The 14,250-nt window shown below is 35.8% G+C and overlaps 1 pseudogene; it reads left to right on the forward strand.

The window, feature by feature from the left end:
• Positions 1 to 12,504: 12,504 nt before the first annotated feature.
• On the forward strand, positions 12,505 to 12,657 carry LOC122805121 (annotated as a pseudogene).
• Positions 12,658 to 14,250: the final 1,593 nt, after the last annotated feature.

Here is a 14,250-nt window from a genome sequence, read left to right on the forward strand (position 1 = left end):
TAATTCAATCTGTACTACAGGTACCAAATACATTAATAGCATAAACATTAGGAGTGTTAATACTTGTAAACTGCTTGCTTTTCAAAACCCATTTGCACAATGAACAATGACCACATGGAATACAACCCATGAAAATACCCTCCACCAATCATAATTTGATGTTGGGTAACATAACTAGATTTCTTATTGTAATAAGTAAATATGCCACCCAACATTTTGCCTCTTCTAAATGAAAAAATACATCAAGATGTCAATATATTACACACTTTATCATCTGATAACAAAATATTCCAATGTTTCTGTATCAGATCCATATACAGTGATGTATTATGACCATAGCTGGTAATCAATCTAATAACACTCTCACCCCTGGATTCCTTGTTTTGGTATAGTAATAATTGAGACCAGTCCTGATTTTGTACAAAATTACTTATTTGGGTTATATGATTTCTATTATAACCCCAGCGATGAAATCTGGTAACCATGTCCCTCTGTTGTTGTTCAAAAACTTCATCAGATGAGCAGATCCTACAAGTACGTAAAAACTGTGACTTAGGAATATTATGTATAATATGTTTAGGCTGACAACTTGAGGCATGTACTATAGTACTAAACTGGGGGTATTTACGACAAACATCAGTATCAAGAGTTTCATCAGTTCTCCTAGTAATATCAACATCCAAGAATGAAATTCAATTAACATCATGTTTGATGGTAAATTGAATGCCCCATTTTTCTCATTTAAGTAGTGATCATATTCATTCAAATAATTCAAATCTGACCTCCATACCATCCAACAATCATCTAAGTGCCTTCCCTATGTCTATTTTATCAAGAAACAAATTTTGACTAATACTATATTACATGCCTCTAATTGTCACCCTAAACATATTATACGTAATATTCCTAAGTCATAGTTTTTACATATTCTTAGGTTCTGTTCATCTGATGAAGTTTTTGAACAACAGCAGAGGGACATGGTTACCAGATTTCATCATTGGGGTTATAATAGAAATCATATAACCCAAATCAGTAATTCTGTACAAAATCAGGACCAGTCTCAATTATTACAAAACCAAAACAAGGAATCCAGGGATGAAAGTGTTATTAGATTGATTATCAGCTATGGTCATAATACATCATTGTTTATGGATTTGATACAGAAAGATTGGAATATTTTGTTATCAGATGATAAATTGTGTCATATATTGACATCTAGATGTTGTTTTGCATTTAGAAGAGGCAAAACATTGGGTGGCATATTTAATCATTACAAGAAGAAATCTAGTTAAGTTACCCCACATCAAATTATGATTGGTGGGAGTATTTTGTTGGGTTGTATTCCATGCGGTCATTGTTTATTGTGCAAATGGGTTTTGAAAAGCAAGCAGTTTACAAGGATTAACACCCCTAAGGTTTATGATATTAATGTATTTGGCAACTATAGTACAGATTGGATTATATATTTAGTTAGGTGTACACATTTTGCTTTTTATGTGGAACAAACTTCATGTCCATTTAGAACACATATTACAGAACATCTGAGTGATATCAAGAACAAATGTATATTGAATGCTTTATACAAGCATACTATTAGACATCCTACTGCACAATTTATGTTTGTTCTAATAAATAAAATTCAGCGAGATACTGGATAATTAAACTAGGTGGGTTATTTTCACCTTGTCCTAATGAGCATTTGTAAATATGTATTGATTATTTGGTTTGCTTACTATATTTATAGTTTGCTATATAATATTAATCAGGTAGATAAGAATATGGAAGCAGGATGATATAATATTTTCATAATACCAAAGAACAATAGGATAATTAGATTGGGTTATCTCATTTATTAGGTTTTAGTGGATACTTATAATTATCCAATGACAGCCTGTTTGCTATTATATGTATTAGTATATACTGAGCAGTGTGATTTGTCTTTAAACACTGATAAAGACTGGTATGCTGGAACCAGTATGTTATACTGCTCTCACTTTGTTATGAGATGCAGTTGTGTTTAATAAATAATTGTGATTGAACCTCACATTTTGAGTACAGGCCAGGTTTGTTGATTTTTACAGGTTGTGCGTCAGGGCTGGTAACCCAGTACGTAAAAATCCACTACCAATCATTAGCGGACCGGAGTTCCGCTGTGGCGACCCCTAACCGGGAAAAGCCGAAAGACAAACAAACAACAAAACCAAATATTGTGTAGATGGTAAAAGGCTGGGGAACCAAGGTTAAAGAGGTGTGTAGAATTTGTAAGAAATTTACAGGGTTTTAGTGTTATGAGAGAGGCTTTCTATACAGAGGTAAGTTAAGTCTGGGCACTCAGGAGATTGAGTAGAGAAGTCGATTTAAAGATACAGCAGTTCAAATACACAGAAATGAGTTGAGAAACTAAGAAGACTGAGTATAGAAATTAGTTCAAATGTCCAGCACTTCAGACAGACAGAAGTCAGTAGAAGTCCAGAAACTACAGAAAACAGTGCAGCTTGTCTTAATTTTGCCATTACAGAGAAAAGAAGTAATTCTGAGTTCAGAGTTGCAAAGGACATTATAATTCATTCTTCAGAGCTGCAGAAGTCAGAGTAATTTTCAGCTGCCAGTTGGTCCAGTTCATCAGCACTGTTACTTGAGACAGTCTTGTTCGGTTCTTGTTGGGTGACTATACCTACTCCCTGTATGCTGCTACTACATAACAGACCATCTTTGTCAAAGCTCTAATGAGTAAAGACTTATATTCTGAAAGGCACAGGAAGATTTGGCACATAAAGGAGAAACTGAGATATTTGGAATTTATCTGGCACAGTATTTGGTAATTAAAAGATAAAGACATTTATTCCAGTTCTTACAAAATTGAAATTGACTCCATAGCTGCATAAAACAGTAGCAGTTATTAACTATTCTAAGGAAAACTAACTTTTATTAAGTGATGGTTTGTCAAAATGCATGTTTTTTCCGATCACTGAGAACACAGCTACCGACACTGAGTTTTTCTCAGAAACTCTGTACAACCATGTCAATGGCTGCATAGAGGCTGCTATACCTACCACAAATAAGCCTAGAATTACTGTCCATGTGGCATCCCAAATTAAACATGATCTACAACAAAAGGAAAATGAATTATGGCAAAAATCAGGAAGGGTAATTTTCATGAAGATTAAAACTTTCTTACCATGCTAAATAGGAAAGTGTGAGGGCTAATTAAGTCAAACAAAGCCAAATTTGAACTTAAGACAGCCTCTCAGGTGAAATATAATCATAAGGCCTGCTTTGCTATTGCAGAAACCTCAAGTGCAGAACCCAGCAATGTGCTGAACTGGTGGTTAATGATGTCATATTCACCAAGCCTAGCGATATAGTGAACCTGATAGCAGACAAATTAATTTCCAGCATTACCCCCCTCTCGCCCCCAATCATCCATCAAGAAATACCATCAAATATAACCCCTCCAACTATAACCAGGGAGCAGGCACTGCTTGCACTTGCCAAATCCAAAAATGCAGCCTCAGTGGGTCCAACTAACATCCCAGGATGCCTCCTGAACTGCATAAAATATGACTTATCAGGACCCCTGGAATCAATACTTAACTACACTCTTTAAACAGTCTTTGTGCCATGAGAATGAGGACTGCAGTGGCTATCCACCTTCATAAGGGGGGACCTTCAATAGATCCTGGAAACTACAGACCTATTAGTTTCACTAATGTTATTTTCAAGCTCATAGAATGAATTGTCATAGACATTATCAACAAGGACATAAGAGACCTCCAGACACTGGATCCATCTCAGTTTGGCTTTGCCAAAGGAAGATCATGCTGACTGAACCTGGTGGACTTCTTTGAAAAGGTCACTAATGCAATGGGTGAGGGGAAAGCAGCACATACTGCCTACCAAGATTTGGCTAAAGCATTTGATACACTACCACACTTGGGCATTGTTAACAATCTTATATAACTAAGCATAAACCCCTTTATAACATGCTAGATAGCTAGCTGTTTTACAGGTAGGACCCAAGAGGTTAGGATCTATGAGTTCACCTCTACAAAGAGGCCAGTCACCAGTGGCATTCCCTAGGGGCTCTGTGCTGAGCCTATTCGTCTTTGGCATCTATTTCTTGGAGGTCAAAACTAATGTGAAAAGCCTCTGGCTGACCAAGTTTGCAAATGATTGAAAATTAGGAGCAGTCATTGAGAACAAATTTGGAGGAGTCATTGAATCTCCCAAGGCAAGATCATCCTTCAAGAAGGTCTAACACAGACAAATGCTTGATGCCAAAGCTACTGCTTAAAACTCACTATCAAGAACTGTATTATAGTATCTTTTTTTGGAAGTCAGCCACCTGGGTAACTATGTAGTCAATAAAACTCCACTAAAAGTTCATTCACTAGTCAAGGAACTAGGAACTCATGTAGAGCCATCAACCATCATGTGTCCAAGGTAGTAAGAAAATCCTTCTATATTGCTCAACTTATAAGTAAGGGATTGCATCTAGGTTGAGAGAGTTCATTGTACAATTGTACTCGGCCTTGACCAGACCCATCATTGAGTATAATGCATATGTACCTGACCAGATAGTTGCAGTAACTGGAGCATCTGCAAAAGTTCCTTAAAAAAGAATACAGGGAATAAACACAATGTCATACTTTGATTGCCTCAGAGCCCTGTTGCCTTACATACAGACTTCTCAGAGATGATCATTAACTGGCATACCCTGTTTTAATGAATCTTTTTCACATCTGCAAAACAAATAGATCAGAACTACTAGATCAAAATACCTACATTTTGCTTGCAACACAAATAGGACATTTTGGTGAGACAAGTATGTTTCTCAGAGAGTTCCCTTTCAAGGGAACCAAGTGCCCATCAATGTGAAGCAGAGGTCCTCCTTAACCCTATTTAAGCACAACTTGGACTAATGACTTGGTAATGGGAAATTCACCCCTGGTCTGGGGCCTATGTCTTTGATGGACAGAGTCAGTAAATTGTCTCCTATATTCATCAAATGTAATGCTCACTTTTGCATTGCATGGCCAGGCTTATAAGGGCTCCAGTGATCGGTAGACAAGTATACACTTATGAACCTATGAACCCACAAAGGCATGTTAGCAATGATGCTGTTGTGGAGGGAGAATAACACAGTTGCAAGAAGATTATCATATGAGTATTCAAGGTACCAAACAGCAGTTTATGCATGCAGTCATCACTGTACAACCCAGAAAAACACTGCTTATGTGTATGGTTGCAGGGGGATATGGGTGTCATAGCAGAGCACCATTCCTCCAGAAGGTGACATGTCTACATGTGATAAAGTATTGCAGATGTGTTGGCATAACTATATTCAAATGGGACATAAGAGACAAGATATGGTAAAAACTACAGATAATAATCACACGTCCTTGTCTCATTGACAATATGTAATGAAGAGTGATCCAACCAATCATAGGCTGCTGTCCCATAGTGGGTGGAACAGAGGCAGTGCTCAGCAATGCTTATGTGTGTGTGTGTACTGATGCTATAATTGTATGAGGATTATCATGAGGGGTTGCTATTGTATGGGATGGTGATGTTCAGAGCAAGCTTACTGCAGCTGATATCATTTGCTACATATATACATGTACATCATGTGTACCATACCTGTAATGTAACTATTATGTGCTTTTATCCATACAGGTGAGGAACGATATTAATAGCACTGTGTAGTATGCAATGCAGGGCAACATTCCTCAAGACACAGCACCACATGATCTAAATCAGTGATGGCAAACCTATGACACATGTCAAAGGTGACACATGCCACGACGTTTTGGGTGACACATCAGCGATAACCAACATCCGAGTTACCAAAGACACTGCTTTTGCATTCATTGCTCATGTGAAGTGCAGCTTTTGACACACCAAACCCAAAAGGCTTGCCATCACTGACCAAAATAGTACATATTTATGTCAAAAGTATGGCTGATTAATGCTGTATACAACTATTATTCATGCTTGCTACTGCCAGTAATGGTCTATCAGTTACAGAGTACTGCAGTATACCATGTGCAAATGCAGTAGCCAACTCTGATGTTGTTCGCATGACACAGTGATAAGGTGGCACTCTAGGAACTAGGAACACACACATTGTATCCCCTCTCTGACTGCAAAGACTCTGCAGGAAAAGAACACCTGTGATGTTTGCCTCTGTTATTCAAGGCAATATTTATAACATTGGTGCACCTATGCATCTCCATAACTGGCCAGCTGTCCTGTTGTGCACTTCTGGCATACCCACTTTTATCACCTTACAATCCATAACATTCAGCCATGTACATGCTGATTCTCACATTGAATTACCTGATACATTACAGATTGTGCAAGTGTGTGCATATATGCACTGCATAAGGTTATTTCCACCTGCACAGGGAAAATCAAGGTAATTTATTTGTATAGGAGAAACATGAGTGGTCTCACAACAGACATGTACTTGGAAACATGGGAAATGTTACCATACACTCCCCTTAAACAGTTCAGTGAGTGTTATGTACATGTCTGATAAAACACTCAGCAATAACATGGGCCTTAATATGTGCTTCAGACCAACTTGCCAGTGTCCCATAGAATGGAGATTTGATAATTACTGTACTATTTCATTGTTATTCCACTGGGTAGCAATCCCACTATTCTCTTGCATGGCCACAGTTTTGTATGTGGGCATCTGTGAGACAAGGTAACATAAGTAGCTACAGTGGTATGGTACGTAATAGTTTACTATGTACAGTCCTGTGATATGGCTCCAGGATGGATGTGTCATTGCTCATGAAAGTTGCTCTCTTATACACATCAATAACTGAAGACGTGTCATTAAATGTGTGGTAATGTGTGCACTACATTAACATGCCTTCTGCAGAATAATGCAACAGGCGATACGGGCATTCTGAATGCATTATATGCTGTTCCACTTATGGTAAGAGTATTACTATAGTAGTCAAGTAAGGTTTATACTGACATGTATAATACATGTCATGGTAATATGTAGACATATGGTTCACATTGTGATCACATAAGGGGTTTTATGACAAGATGGTAATAGGTTTCAACAAGGGAGATAGTGAAGTACATTGATAGAAGTTTTACTATGGGATGTGGAGTACATAGCAGGAGGAATCACACATACTAGTGTGAATACAAATATGCCATTTTTAGGCTGCAACTACCCACCGTACAACATTAGCCTCATATGTATCATACAAAAGTAGAAAAAATACAAGTAAAGTACTACAGTGCAATTTCTCATTATGACATGACATCAACCCCATTAAAATGATGGCAGTTCAACATCTCACCAATAAAAGCCCATCAGCAAACTGTGTGGAGCAAAGATAGTGAAACATGTACATACTGTTAGGGCAAAGCATGCAAAGCAAGCAAAAATATCCTGTGTCAGTTGGCACAGAGCATGGCAGCATATCACAACTATATGAAGTATACCTGCAGAGCACCTACTGTGGAATATAAACATATTTACTATAAATCTGCAGGAATACCATTAATGGTGGATTAGAAGAATATGCTGATCTGGACAGTATAAAATACTGTATTTTGGCAATATAGTACAATTACTATGTTAGTGTTAGTTGCATAGCCTTCTGACAATGTGGCATAAATATTCTGCTGTGTTCTCTGCCTCACAGTAGGATGTACTTTTGTCTGTTTCCACGCAGTGTACTCTGCATCATCAATTGGTTATTAACATGAACATACACCATGATACTGTGCACAGGGACAATAACATGAAGTGATACAGTGTCCTGTTGGACCATGTATTCCTTATACCTATTGGAATGCTACCAGACCACATAAACAGCAATATTCTACTGTGTTCTGTGTCTCACAGTAGGATGTACTTTTGTTTGTTTCCATGCAGTGTACTCTGCATCATCAATTGGTTATTAACATGAACATACAACCAATAGTAGGAACTCCTAGATCTATTATTTTTTTCCAAGGCAGTGTCATCAGTACTTCCTGTACCCAGGGCAAACTGATCTTGCCAAACAAGTAGCTTGTATTGGTACCAGTTCTGAGCACTTAAAAATCTAGCTATTACTTACCAGCCTGTATAAAAAATCATTGCTTATTGGTATGCTGATGCATGATTTCATATGGAAAACATTTTAGCAGGTATATTCACAGATGAGCACAGATGAACACCATATGAATGTAGGTGGAATTTCAATATTTCCCACAATGCTTTGGCTAATAGACTTTATGTAAGCTGCTGTATAATATCTGATCACACAGCTTTTATATGACTGTTAATACATTAAATGGTAGTAGTCGTGATTTCTGCACTGTATATTGGTTGCACATGATATGTATAATATAAATAATATTTGTTTCTTTGTCAGTTGTTGACCAGGTTGGTGAAATGGTCTACTGAACCATTTCAGTCATGACCTGGGCTCAAAAAGCAGAGAGGACATAACAAATAATGGAATGCTGTAAAAACAGTGGCAGACACAGAAGAAAGTAATGAAATTATATACATTATTTACACATTTTGATTATTTATATTATTTAATGATTTGAAAAGCTCTACCGTAATGGATGGCCTTAAACTTTTAGATATGGTATATACAGTATTGTGTGAAACTGGATTACTACCCACTGTCACGAAAGAAGGTGCAAGTAGCTTCATCCTGGAGATATTTCCTTAGTGTAGATTGAACTCTGATAGAGTCTGGTGGTTTCTTATAACACCTGGCAATTTATTTCAAATAGCAGGACCTAATTATGGAAAAGGCTCTTGAAAGTGGACAGACTAATTTTCAACATTGTCATTTATTAATGTTTAAGCTTGCTTTCATATTGCTAACATTTTCTTAATTGAGGGCAATAACCTTGTTGTAGTATTTTTAATATGAGAGAACCAGTGACAAGTATCCCTCTGAGTTAAAGGGAGACAACTAACATTCTTAAGTACATTACTCTGATGCTATATGGCATATGCTAAATTAACAAATCTGAAGAAAATACTGCCAGGAACCACCACGATAAATGAGAATGAATTTTATTTTAAGACAAATCAGGTTACAACTTATACAAAAATGAATTCCCTTTATATAGTAAAGCCAACATCAATTAAGAAAACAATTATCAATTTTTCAATTAATTAAAACATGATTACTAAAGTGAAAACACCCATTTTTTGCATCACCTCAGTCAGCAAGTTAAACGTTAGGTTACAAATGTAAGAAAGCATTTTTCACAATTTAAAACAGTTCTAAATATACAATAACAAAGCTTCATGATTTATAAAGCCAATAACACCTATCTCTACAATAGTTCATAACCATCTAGTGTGGCGTATCAAATTTAAATTATATAAAGCTGCATGTTCTAAATAATGCACATTGTATTATTTTAAATAAAACAACCTAGATTTGTTGTCAGGGGTAGATAAAGCTGCATCTTCTAAGTGATGCACATTGTGCTGTTCTAGATAAGACAACCTAGACTTGTTGTCGGGTGTGAATCAGAACAACTGATGGTTATTTCAGTTTTACTTTATACAATTAGTTAGGTCCATAAAGAACAAACAAATTTAGGGCTATGGCATATAGTAGGCTGCATTATTTATATCTCAGTCACCTCTTGGTGTGACGCTTGCTGTAAAAATCATCAGCTATCAGTACTGTTTTGAATAAAACAACCTAAACTTATTGTCAAGGGTAGATCAAGGCATGTCAGTACTGTTTCAAATATATAGAACGACCTAGACTTATTGTCAAAGGTAAATCAAAACAACTAATAATTATTATTACAGTTATTCTTTATGCAATTGATTAAGTCCATAAAGAACAGACAACATTAAAAACGCCGATGTGGCTATAGCATATGAAAGCTGCATTATTTATATCTTAGTCACCTCTTAGTGTGACGCTTACTGTAAAAATCATCAGCAATCATGATGCATTTATGAAATAATAATTAAATAACAACCTATAGGTTTTCTAACTAATGTTGATACCAATAGGTACTAATTCTACATAGTAGGAAAATAATAAAACTAAAAATTAAAAATAAGCATTCCGTTTGTTTAAGGAATGTAAAAACAAATGTTTTGTATCTATATTAAAAACAATGACATAATATGCCGAAAGCATAAGAATCACTGATGTTATTTGTGTGACATAAATCTCATAATATGTCTTACACTATGCATAGTGAAAAAATGTTCTACAGCCAATAGAGCATAGGTAGTGTCCTACTATAATCTTACATGGTGCATGAATAGGAAGAGATAAGATATAGATCATCCAATTAAATAAAAACTATATTTCCAAATGAAGGACAGAATCAACACAAGTCTTTCACGCTCTAAATTAATAATTCAAATATATATTATAGATCCAGGATTCTGTATATATAAATCTATTTAAACCTATGTTTTCAGCCTTATTTGATAAAACTCATGCTTATGAAGAGAGACAAAAAGGCGTTACTTAATTATAAGCATAGCCTTAATGAAAGAATATACAACATTAAACATGATTAGTCAATATTGACCATACAACATTCATTTGACTATACACATAGTCTCATTCATGGTCAAAACTAAATGTATCTATAGGAGCAAATGCAAAACTTCGGCCACTACTTGGTTTGGCAAAAAAGTTCGCTCCCCATAAAACATATAAGGGAGCTGACAACTCAACTTCCCGGTATGAATCAAATATCTTTTCCGGGTATTGTAATGACCAGCAATATTAATAAATATTGATAATCCCTAACAAATCTATGTGAACATCAAAAGAAAATATTCCATCAATATTCAATCACATTCAGCAAACAATATGACAGCAAGCTAAGTTTGTCAAGATATAAAGTCGCTGACTTTAGGCAAGCCATAACATCACTGCACAGCATTGTCAAGATATAAAGTCGCTGACCTTAGGCAAGCCATAACATCAATGCATAGCATTTAAACAAAAGTTGGACATTAAATAACCACAAAATGACCCTTAGGCCATATGCATATAAAGGTATATAAATAGAGACACTGTATTAGACCTGATACTATGATACTGACTTGGCTCCAGTACCTCTTGTATAAAATTGATAAGAAACTGATTTACCAGTCAGGCATAATTACGCGTTATCAAAGAACCTTCTTTAAAATATTTACATAACTAAGATATAACTGTATGTCCAGCTATGCTACAAACTAAGATATTACTATAAGTCCAGATATGCTACAAATATGGATATAATATAAAATCTATTATAGGGTCACTAAAATACTATAAGGTCCTAAAACGACCCTAATAAGGCAGGACGTATATTAATGGCAGTGTTGAGCCCTGGAGGTACATGCGCCTTTAGCCTTAAAATCCATTTAAGCTCGAACATTTCAATTAACAAATCTGCAAATCCTATTCTAATAGCCTGTAATCTGTAGGTATTGTAAGTGAAAGTATATATAATATGGGTAAGCTGTACTCAGTTTTTTTAATAGTAGCATGTTTTTGGCAATGGCAGTCTATCAATCTTTCTATGTGTCTATCTATCTTAAAGATGGCTGTAATAAATAAATCAATAGATCCAAATGTTGACATTCTTAACATCAGTAAAAACATGGACAATACAAATGTTAATATGTTAACTTGCATGTGCCTATGACATATCCCGGCACATGTAAAAATAAAAAAACAAAAAAAAGAAAGAAAAACCATTGAAGTGGGCAAGACCCTCTGTATCACCTGACAATTATATATACACTAACTCCAAGACTGCACAATACCAAGGAAGGGACATATTGTCCAACCCCTTGAACTGTGACATCTCACACACCTGTCGACCATCTGCTTGGTCTACCATACAATGCTGACTAAACAGATGTAGACTATAGGCAAATTCAACCATATTTGCTGGTGCCATATACACATATAAGTTACAAACAAGTGGTCAACAATTCAAATTGTTGAACTAAAAAAATTCTGTACAGGTAAATGAAACTCAGCTGATCACACTTTCTAGCTTTGTTTCTTTCCAAGATCATGGAACAGTGTGGATCAATGAATGTGCACTTTCCACACTAAGTATAATCTTGGAGTTTGTGTATATAATTAGAAGGGGATATGGGGGAGCTTTAGGACTTGTCCTACTGCAAAGAAAAGTTTAACTTTATTTTTGTGCAGTTTTTGATATTTTTCATCAGTTGGTGATTGACCAGGTATGTTCCATCACTTAGCATCCGATATTTTCTTTTTCAATATAAAGATTTACATCCATCTGTGTGTGTGTGTGTGTGTGTGCGTGTGTGCGTTTATATATATATATATATATATATATATATATAAATATATATATATATATATATATATATATATATATATATATATATATATATACGTATAGAGCTATGCATGTGTATATCTATATATCTATCTATATATATATATATATATATATATATATATATATATATATATATATATATATATGTGTGTGTGTGTGTGTGTGTGTGTGTGTGTGTGTGTGTGTGTGTGTGTGTGTGTGTGTGTGTGTGTATCACACACACACACACACACACACACACACACACACACACACACACACACAAACACGGGTTTATATGACTTCATCGAGTTTTCAGAAACTCAAAATTTATATGGCAGACAGATGATCAAGTTTCCGAAAATATGAAATGAAAGAAAAAAAGAAATCTGCATTATTGCAGGGGGGCAAGCCTACCTGCACCCCCTGCAAATTATATAAGCCAATGCCGAGATCATACTAAAGTGGGGAAAAGAGAAAAATTCCCCAATCCCCAGTATATCACAATATCATACTAAAGTGGGGAAAAGAGAAAAATTCCCCAATCCCCAGTATATCGCAATCTACATCAAACTACCTCAAAGGGGAACTTATCCTTTCCCCTGCTGTAGTGCAGTCTTGGATTTGGTATATATAATTTACATGGGGTGTAGTGGTCACAGCCCCCACATGGGTGGTGGGGGGAGCTTGCTCTCATGCAAAAAACATAGATTTGTTTTTTCAAGTTTTCAGAAACTCGATCATATGGTCTTGACCATATGAATTCCAAGTTTCTGAAAACTCAATGAAGACTGATAAATAAATGCATAAATAAAACCTCTGCATCCTTGTCATTACACTAAATCTTCATTTCAGTGAAACTCAATGGGTGTATCCATTTCCTTGAAAACTCACTTTATAAAAAACAGTGTAGAACTATATAGTAAGTATGGGATAGTGTCATTTCTTATCAAAGGAGTTACTAGGGTAGTGAGTCTAGCAGAATATGTGCGAATTGCAATGGTCAGCATCATGTTCTACTACCCTCTGATCTATAGATGTCCATGTTTACTCTTGGGTATTGATTCACTTTGTGTGGTGTTTATTTTTCTTTTTCTGCAGTTGTGCAATCATGGAGTTAGCATATATAAATAAAGATGGTGTGTGGGGCAAAGCCTCCCACATGGATGACTCAAGGGGCTTGCTACCACCTCAAAATATGTTTTAGAATATATTTTTTGTGGAGAACGTTTTCTGTGAAATAAGTTTGCAATCTCTGAGGTAACACAACAGTGGGGTAAGGACAAATTCCCTTACTTCACTTGCTGTACTGCAATTTCTTATAAAAGACTGCCAGTGAAAACTCCATAGAGAAGAATGTAGGCTCACATGAGCATTCGCTCTTATTGTCAGGTTAAAAAAAACCCACCAGAAAATTCTTTGACCAGCTGAACACTTTGTGTGTGTGTGTGTGTGTGTGTGTGTGTGTGTGTGTGTGTGTGTGTGTGTGTGTGTGTGTGTGTGTGTGTGTGTGTGTGTGTGTGTGCGTGTGTGTGTGCAAATGTATGTGTGTAGACAGATAACTGTACAAGTGTTTTAGGTCGGTCATACAATTGATCACTGCATATTTAATCAAATGTTTAAGATCAGAATCACCTCAAATACAATTTATTTACAAAGACATGTCTCGAGCATTTCTCCCTGGGCCTCCACTGAAAAATGGCTTCATTCCAAGTCGGACTTTCCCAGTTAACAAATGTTAAATAAATTAAATAAATAAATAAAAAATAAATAAATATTTGAATCACTACACCAATTGCCAAAAAGAAACAAACAATCGTCTTTTTTGTTCACTTAAAACAGCAGACCACTAACTTGCAGACATGCTCTGCCTGAATGGTAGGACTGTTAGGGACAGGGTGTTTACCACCCTAATTTATAGGTCTA

The sequence above is a fragment of the Protopterus annectens genome, chromosome 6.part0 (genome assembly GCF_019279795.1).
Source record: "Protopterus annectens isolate FY-2018-M chromosome 6.part0, PAN1.0, whole genome shotgun sequence".
NCBI lineage: Eukaryota > Metazoa > Chordata > Ceratodontiformes > Protopteridae > Protopterus > Protopterus annectens.